Source organism: Triticum urartu, chromosome 2A, assembly GCF_056163025.1.
Source record: "Triticum urartu cultivar PI428250 chromosome 2A, HENAU_Tu73, whole genome shotgun sequence".
In the NCBI taxonomy this organism is placed as follows: domain Eukaryota; kingdom Viridiplantae; phylum Streptophyta; class Magnoliopsida; order Poales; family Poaceae; genus Triticum; species Triticum urartu.
This window is the reverse complement of record NC_141874.1, coordinates 566,892,999-566,900,905: the sequence shown is the minus strand read 5'-3', so window position 1 is coordinate 566,900,905 and position 7,907 is coordinate 566,892,999. Positions and strand designations below refer to the sequence as shown.

The following is a 7,907-nucleotide window of genomic DNA, read 5'->3' as shown; positions in this document are numbered from 1 at the left end:
ATGGCTCATCCGTCTGAGCCGGCGGGTGGGGTGGGAGGAGGGCGCGGGCAGGCGGTCCCCGTCATCCCCTCTTCGCTCATACCCATGGCCGGGGTCCCTGGTGTGGGGCACCCATCTGAGGGGCTCGGGAGCCCGCAGATGCCTTCTCTGGTAACCTCGGTAGACCCTTTGAGGGACTCTGTGCCAGGTTTTACTAGGGAGGAGGTTGCCGCGTTTGGCGGGATCCCGGACCCTATCTCCGAGGGGAGACGAATGAGTGCTCACATCCTCGACATCCCGGAGGTGGATGATATGCAGCAGCGGTGCGCTATGAGGGCGGCCAAGCTTCAGGAGGCTGCATTATCTTCTGGTATGTCCGTCAACTTATCTAATTCCTTATTGCATTTTTCTAATGAGGAGATTATAAATAATGCAAAAAAATTAGGAGTTTCACTAGGTGCTACGGATAGTGAGATTACCAATTCGGTAAATGATCTATTAGATTTGGAGGCGGAACATGCCTTAGAGACTATTCGTAATCTTGCAGCAGTTAAACCAATGAATGATGGTGAGATTGATGCGTTAGGGGTTAGAGTGCTCGATAATTTGTGTGCGGATCTAGCACCCCCCAATCATGACTCTGAGGAAGATGATGTACCCCTAGAGAATGATGCTAGTAATATATGTGAACCTGGTTATGAGGACCGGGCGACAGAGCCTAGTAAACCTAAGCGTAAGTGGAAAAGGAAGATCTATCCCGATTCCGCAGTTCGTAGGAGTGCTAGGATTCAAACCACTAAAAAATTCCATGATGAAATATGAGAGGAATCTTTTGGAATAGTAGAGGTCTGAAGGACTTGGCTAAAAGAAGATTCCTAGTTGAGGCAGCTTTAGAGCAGAGGTTAGATTTTGTTGCTCTGTCGGAGACGGGTAGAGATAACTTTGCGCCCCAGTTTCTTTCTTCTCTTGTGGGTGGTATTGATTTCGATTGGCATTGCCTCCCTCCGCGAGGAAGATCGGGTGGTATCTTACTAGGTGTGAGATGCGATTCGCTTGAAGTCCGAAGTGTAGTGATGGGCGACTTCGCGGTGAAGTTTCGAGTCAGGTCTAGGATAGATGGTTTTAACTAGGCTTTTGGTGGCGGTTTATGGTGCCGCACAGCCCGAGCTTAAAGCGGAGTTTCTGGCGGAACTTGTTCGAATCTGTGGGTCAGAACAGCTTCCAATTTTAGTTGGAGGTGATTTCAATATCATCAGGAGGAGAGAGGAGAAGAACAATGATAACTTTGACGGCAGATGGTCGTTTATGTTCAATACCATTATTGAAAGCTTGGATTTGAGAGAGATAGAGCTTTCTGGTAGAAATTTTACCTGGGCTAATGCTCTGCCAAACCCTACCTATGAAAAACTTGATCGAGTTCTTGCGAGCGTGGAGTGGGAACAAAAGTTCCCTCTGGTTACGGTGCAAGCTCTTTCGAGGGGAATATCTGATCACACCCCATTGTTCGTGGACTCAGGGGAGCCAAACCATGTGGGTAACAAGAACACCTTCTCTTTCGAGATGTCATGGTTTGAACGTTAGGGGTTTGTGGACTTGATCGCCAGGGAATGGGATAGAGGTGTAGGAGGCAAGACTGCGATAGAGCGTTGGCAGAATAAGATTAGGCATTTGAGAAGTTTCTTACGGGGTTGGGCTAAGCACCTCAGTGGTGTGTATAAGATTGAAAAGGGTAGACTCCTTACTCTTATACAGGCCCTGGACATACATGCCGAATCCACTATTTTATCGCCAGCTGAGCTTCAGGTTAAAAATGAGGCGGAGAAGAGGTTGAAAGAACTGCTCCGCGAAGAAGAATTGAAGTGGGCTTTGCATGCTAAAGTCCGCAAAGTGGTCCAAGGGGACGCGAATACTCAATTCTTCCATTTGATAGCTAATGGCAAGCAAAGAAAGAAGCGTATCTTTCAGCTTGAGCAAGATGAGGGCACTATTTTAGGTCAGGATAACCTAAAAACATATATTACCGACTATTATAAGCAGTTATTTGGACCTCCGGAAGATAATTGTGTGTCCCTCGATGAGTCCAGGACTCAGGATGTGCCCTAGCTATCGGCTGACGATAATGATATTCTGGTTGCCCCGTTCTCGGAGAAGGAGGTGTTTGATGCTATTGCACAGATGAAAAACAATAAGGCTCCCGGACCGGATGGATCCCCGGCAGAGTTCTATAAAAAGTGCTGGCACATTATTAAGGGGGACTTACTACCTATGATCCATGATCTGTTCTCTGGACAGCTTCAATTATTTCACTTGAATTTTGGGACTATCACACTGCTTCCCAAGAAAATGGATGCTGTGAGAATTGAGCAATTCAGGTCGATCTGTCTCCTCAATGTTAGTTTCAAAATTTTCACCAAGGTCGGGACTAACAGGCTCACACAGATTGCGCATTCTGTGGTGCAACAGTCCCAAACTGCTTTCATGCCGGACAGAAATATCCTTGAAGGGGTGGTCTTCCTGCATGAAACACTCCATGAAATCCATTCCAAAAAATTAGATGGAGTAATTTTTAAGGTGGATTTTGAGAAAGCGTACGATAAGGTCAAATGGCCATTCCTCCAACAGTCATTGTGTATGAAAGGTTTTGATGAAGCCTGGCGCCGACAGGTTGAATCATTTATGCAAAAAGGTAGTGTGGGAATTAAAGTTAATGATGACATAGGTCATTACTTCCAGACACATAAGGCCTAAGACAAGGAGATCCGATGTCCCCTATACTGTTTAACATTGTGGTGGATATGTTAGCAATTTTGATAGGAAGGGCTAAGGAAAATAGTCAAGTAGGTGGATTGGTACCTCATCTTATTGATGGAGGTGTATCCATCCTTCAGTACGCTCATGATACAATCATCTTTATGGAGCATGACTTGGCCAAGGCGAGAAATATGAAGCTTGTGTTATGCCTATTTGAACAATTGACCGGGTTAAAGATTAACTTTCATAAGAGCGAGTTGTTCTGTTTTGGTAGGGCCAAAGACGAACAGGATGCTTATAGGCAATTGTTTGGGTGTGAGTTAGGAGAGTTACCCTTCTCTTACCTGGGGATTCCAATCCACCATCATAGACTGACAAACAGAGAGTGGAAGTGCATCGAGGACCGATTTGAGAAGAAAATGAGTTGCTGGAAGGGTAAGCTCATGTCATACGGAGGCCGATTAATCCTGATTAATTCGGTGCTCACGAGTATGCCAATGTTTCTCCTATCGTTCTTTAAGGTCCCAGTTGGTGTTAGGAAGAGACTGGACTTCTATCGATCACGTTTCTTTTGGCAGGGTGATGAGCTTAAATGAAAATATCGGCTTGCCAAATGGGATATCATCTGTAGACCGAAAGACCAAGGGGGTCTAGGTATTGAGAATCTAGAAGTTAAGAATAAATGCCTTCTTAGCAAGTGGTTGTGGAAGCTCTCCTTGGAGAATGATGCTATGTGGGCTCAAATCCTTCGCAGTAAGTACCTCCAGACAAAAACTTTGTCCCAGGTTACAGTCAGGCCGACCGATTCACCTTTCTGGAAAGGCCTGATGAAAGTCAAACAGTCCTTGTTTAATAGGATGAAGTTTGTTATTGGAAACGGCACAAGTACACGTTTCTGGGAGGATACTTGGCTCGGCGAGACACCCTTGGCCATCCAATATCCGTCTTTATACCGTATTGTTTAACGACGTGAGGTGTTCGTCGCATCGGTCTTTCAATCTACCCCCTTAATATTCAGTTCCGATGAACGCTAGCGGGCAATCGTTGGGAAGAATGGCTCCGTATAGTTAGGAGACTGATGGAGGTCCAGTTTTCACAACAACCTGATGAATTACGCTGGAAATTGACTAAGTCTGGAGTATTCACGGTTAAATCAATGTATACTGATGTTATTAATTTGAACTCCATTCCTACGTCCAAGCATGTTTGGGATGTCAAAGTTCCTTTGAAAATAAAAGTGTTTATGTGGTTTGTCCATAAACAAGTTATTTTAACTAAGGACAACTTGATAAAGCATAATTGGACAGGACCTACTAGGTGTAGTTTCTACGATCGGGATGAGACTATCAAACACCTCTTTTTTGAATGCCCGTTGGCCAAGGTACTTTGGCAGACGGTCCACATTGCTTTTAATATCAATCCACCGAATTCTGTTAATGCGTTATTTGGGACATGGCTTAATGCGATTGAGCCTGACTTAGCGAGACATATTCGGGTTGGAGTTTGTGCTTTGCTGTGGACTATCTGGACTTGCAGAAATGATTTGGTTTTTAACAGAATATCATGTATACATCTTTTGCAGGTCATATTCCGAACTACGGCTCTAATCCATTCGTGGTCGCTACTCACCCAGACGGAGGCCAGGGAGCATTTGGTTACTGGGTCTTTCCGCTGGGAGATGGTAGCTTGGGATATCTTCAACCAGTTTGGATGACGGTCATGTAATAGGATAGACAATTAGTTTCCCTATCTAGTTTTAGCCAGCCGGTTGTGGCGTCTTTTCTTGGCTAGTTGGTGTTTCTAGCCCTCATTGGCTCTGTGTGAGCTTTCTGTGTTTTTTTTATTACTTTTGGAGACCTTTGGAACCATGTTGGCACTACTTTATTTGGTTAATAAGATGGTCGTATGCATCTTTCTGATGCAGAGGCCGGGGAATCCCCCTTTTCAAAAAAAAAACCATGCCCATAGATGATAAACGACAGTTGAAGCGCATGCTTGCTGCTGCGATAATAAAATACTTTGACAACAGGGTTCACAAGGTCAGGCGGTGGTTGCCTCCTTAGGGGGTGTTTGGTTCAGAAGTCATAGGACTTTTTCTAGTCTCAGGGACTAATCAAAAAAGACTCTCCAGTAGAGTCTTTTTCTAGTCCCTGTAAAAAAAGTCCCTCTCGTTTGGTTCCTAGGGACTTTTTAGGGACTTTTTCTAGTCTCTGGGACTAAAAAGTCCCTGAACCAAACACCCCCTTACTTGCTAATATTGATTAATAACTCTTTGATTGTGTCGATCTCTGTTCCGAACTTGTTCATTGGTGTTGTCCATCTTGATCTTGATCATCGGACTCATGGCTCACATCGACTCTAGATTCTACCAGGAGGAACCAGAAACACCAAAACCAAGGAAAACAACAATCAACCATGGCATCGATGCAATGCACGAACAATACGATGACATGAATTAACCCTACGGCATGCCAATCATATTAATTAGGATTGGAATTCTTAATTATAGCATTTCCATAAAACCATAAACAATAACAAAAATTGATTTAATTATTTGAATTCCTAAATACGCTCAAAATTCAAGTTATTCAAATGTGCATGAAAATGATACTGAAATATAGAGCTTAAAATACATAACATTGTGATATATAAAACACATTTTTTGAATTACAGAATAAAAGTTATGGAATTTACAAGACTGAAACAAAATCTAGAATTTCTGGAAATTAACAGAACGGGGGCAATCGCTGTGGTACATAACAGTGGTGCCCAGAGTCACTGACCCCTGGGTCAGCGTGCCACGCAAGCAGACCACGGGCCCGGGTCAACGGTCAGGCGGAGGACCCGCCAGGCCAGGTCATCCCCGGCGACCGGCCGGTGACCGACGCCAGCGACGGCGGAGCAGACCACCGGGGAACGCGCGAAGTGGCGTGGTCGAAGCACGGGCTCGTGCCGAACCTAGCTAGGGCGGCGCTGCTACTTCTGAGTCGCCGGAACGACGCCGGCGACAAGCATCTGAGGCGGCGCACGGCGCGGTGATGTTCCAGGACGCGGTTGAGAGAGAGGAAGGGCTGGGGAGGTTTGCCTGCTCACCAGGAGTGCAACGGAAGGATCGGGGAGGCCGGAGGAGCAGCGGCGGCAGCGCCATGGTCGACGGCACGGCGGCCAGAGCTCGGGAAGACGGCGTCGCGGTCATCGACGGCAGCCGTGGCCCGTGGCAGACGGCGGAGAAGTAGGGTTCGCGGTGCTCGACTCTGGCCGCGCCTCCTCGATTCCTTCGCTGGGGTGAGACTTGAGAGAGTTGACTACGGCGAACTCAGCTGGCCTCCGGATTACTACTCCGTTCCGGAACAAAAAAAAAGGGTACCAGGCCGTTTCGGGATAGTCCTATGCCGTTCCATATATATATGCATACGATCGGAACAAACCACCAAAACAGGACTACGGGGCACCGACTATCACGCTTCACGCGATTCAGAGAGATCCAGAGAGCTGCATCAATCACGAGACCTTGCATCAATCAATCAATAGCGTCGCCGTTGTCTGAGATTCCCGAGGACGTGCTACACCTCATCATCGACGGCCTCGTTTCCTCCACTGATCGGTGTGGCCTCGTCTCCACGGCGTGGTCTGGACTACGCCGGCTCCTCCACTTCTCCGATGGCTTCGAGGCGGCGCGCCGTGCCCGGCACTCGGCCTCTGCCGATCGCGCTCGCTTCCGCACCGTGTGTCGTTCGTGGCACTTGGCTATGAGCCGGCACGTTCCGGCTCCAAGGCAGATCCCCTGGATTGTCATGTCCGATGGCTCGTTCCTCACACCTTCGGACGCCGCCGGCACCTCACCCGCGCGCATCCCCTCCTTGCCCAGGAACGCGAGATGCGTAGCCTCGGCTGATAGTTGGCTCCTCCTCGACCGCACGGATGTTAGGAAGAAGACGCATAGCTACTTCTTGCATGATCCCTTCACCAACACGATTGTGCCGCTCCCAGAGCTTGACGCTGTGATCGGCCATGCTTCTGAGCTTTTCGGGGTCCACAAACTGCGTATGCGGACGACCCTTTAAGACATCATAGTCGTCATGACCAATAATTGGAATTATCCTATCATCTTGATCCGGCCAGGGAAAGGTGTGTGATTGCCTAAGCCACAAAGTGCTCCCTTCATCTACATCGTCGACACTGCATTTCTTGGAGACAAGCTATATGGAATCACTCACGCCGAGGATCTTGTCTCTTTTGGTATAGATTTCGACAACAAAGGCGTACCCACCATCACAACTATCGAGCGCCTCATCAGGCACCCACCGGGAAATTATTGGTTCAAAGTGTGGAGTGATGATAATGGAAATTTTGACTCCGCGAACAATGATACGGGAAATATAGATGAGGTCGCCAATAATGAGGAACAGAGCAAAGAGGACACCATAGAGCAACGCCGGAAGAAAACCGGCGATGACATGATTCTTGAAGGCGTTACTCCTTGGTCGGATGATGAGGATGAAGTTAGGGACCACTGGTACTTAGTCGAGTCATGTGGAAAACTATTAATGGTGATACGACAAGTTCGAGTGCCCTCCTATAATATCAGCTTCACTCTCAAGGTAGAGGTTTATGAGGCGAATGCCTGCAAAGGTGTCCACTGCTGGGTGCTGATTGTTGGTGGGCTAGGCAGCCAAACGCTTTTCATCAGCAGATTCTTTTGCAAGTCTGTTTCAACTTGTGATGAGGCGGACCAAGATGCTATTCATTTTATCGACACGGGGGAGAAATACAACATGAAGTCACAAACTATGAGCAAGACATGGAGGGACATTGAATACTTTGAGTCCATGTGGATCTTTTCTCCCGAGCTAGTGGTTTAATACTAGTATCTGTTTTTTGAACCAAAGTTCAATAGTATTTGTAACGACTTAGAAAAATTTCATACTATGTAACAATATGCCATTTGTTAGATATAAGTACCCACGGAGTGTTTTTTCATCGCACAATATTCCTCCTTTGTTTTAAAAGACACTATACAATGTTTTTTTGGCAGGGTATACTATGCAATGTCGTAAGAAAAGCAACGTTATGCAAAGTTGAACTTTAAAAACATATGAGGTTACGCAAAGTTGTATACTGAACCATGATCCTAGGCTGAATAATTTACTATCTTTTGTTCGCACGAGCTCACATTT

General features: G+C 46.7%; 1 pseudogene; it reads left to right on the top strand.

Annotated features, from left to right (window-relative positions):
* LOC147985953 (uncharacterized) lies at positions 1-7,592 on the top strand (annotated as a pseudogene).
* The last annotated feature ends 315 nt before the right edge of the window (positions 7,593-7,907 follow it).